Genomic DNA, 1,267 nt, shown 5'->3' on the forward strand with positions numbered 1-1,267 from the left:
GGGTGTCGCGGGGAGGATGATGAGAAAGGCTGGTTGTGTTTTCCTTGTTTTCCTTGGGGACCGTGCCTTGAGCCGGCAAAGCCGGGCTGGTTTTCGGTGTTACCCCACACCCCGCTCCTCTTCGCTTGGGGCTGGGAAGAGCAGGTCCTGCTCTCCCTGGGCTTCTCCCTTCCACGACCTGCAATCTGGCAAGCAAAGGGTTTCCAGCCAGGAGAGACAGCAGCCTCCTCCCTTGTCTTCCAGGCTTTTCTCCCGCAGACAGGGCTTGGAATGCGCTGGGATCCACAGGGATCCCCCCACAGACACCCCCTGCCCAAGCTGGGCATCATCTCCATGGGAGCAGGGAGTGACAGGCAGGGTGGGAGCAGGGTACCAGCACGGGGGATGCCCTGGCCCTGCAGCAGGGTACCAGCACGGGGAGATGCCGGTGGCGTGAGAGCATCCCGCCGCGGGACCGCAGCCAGGCCGCGGTGGCTGCGTGTGAGCCGGGAGAAGCCGCGGTGCCCGCCTGGCTCTTTTCCTCTCGCCGACGTCAGCTGTTTCCCCGTGCCCGGAGCAGCTGCGGCTCCACACCGGTTGATGCCATCGATTAGTTCCTCTCCCCCCATCCCTGGAGAGGGGACAGCGCGGGTGGCAGCAGGGGGGAGAGAATAAATATTTCAGCAGGTCCAGGCAAAAGCTGGGGTTATTTTGGGGACGGGATTTATGGGCTATTAGGAATAAGGAATGAGTCTGTGCTGAGGAGAGGAGACCCATTAATCCAGGCTGAAGGAGCACAAATGAGCAAGGGGAAATGGAGGAGGCTTTAATTATTTCGCCGCGTTCCAGAATAATAAGCCGGCCCTCCGGCCGAGTGCTGGGGTGCGGCTTGGGAGCTCTTCTCCCCGGGAACTGGGGCAGGCGAGGGGGCACTCACGGTGCTGTGCTGGGAGGGATGGGGGTTCCATTCCAGGACCGGTATGAGAGCAGCACAAGCAGTGTTGCTGGCTGGGATGTGGTATGGAGGATGCATTGCTTGTGGGGGGAGGCTGCAGAGCGCAGGGATGGCTGGAGGGGCCCGTGGGTTGGTGCCTGGTCCCAAGGGTCCCCTTCCCGGGCCGGGCCAGCCCCGCCACCCACCGTGCCCCGTTAAGGCAATCCCGTCTGTGCCTGTAACCGGAGGAGCTGGGCACGGGCGCAGGGGTGAGTCACTGCCGGAGGCAGCCCTGTCCCGGAGAGCATCCCTGGCTCTGCTGCGCCCAGCACCACCTGGGTGACCTTGGGCTGC

The sequence above is a fragment of the Aptenodytes forsteri genome, unplaced genomic scaffold, assembly GCF_000699145.1.
Source record: "Aptenodytes forsteri isolate BGI_AS27 unplaced genomic scaffold, ASM69914v1 Scaffold347, whole genome shotgun sequence".
Taxonomy (NCBI): Eukaryota; Metazoa; Chordata; class Aves; order Sphenisciformes; family Spheniscidae; genus Aptenodytes; species Aptenodytes forsteri.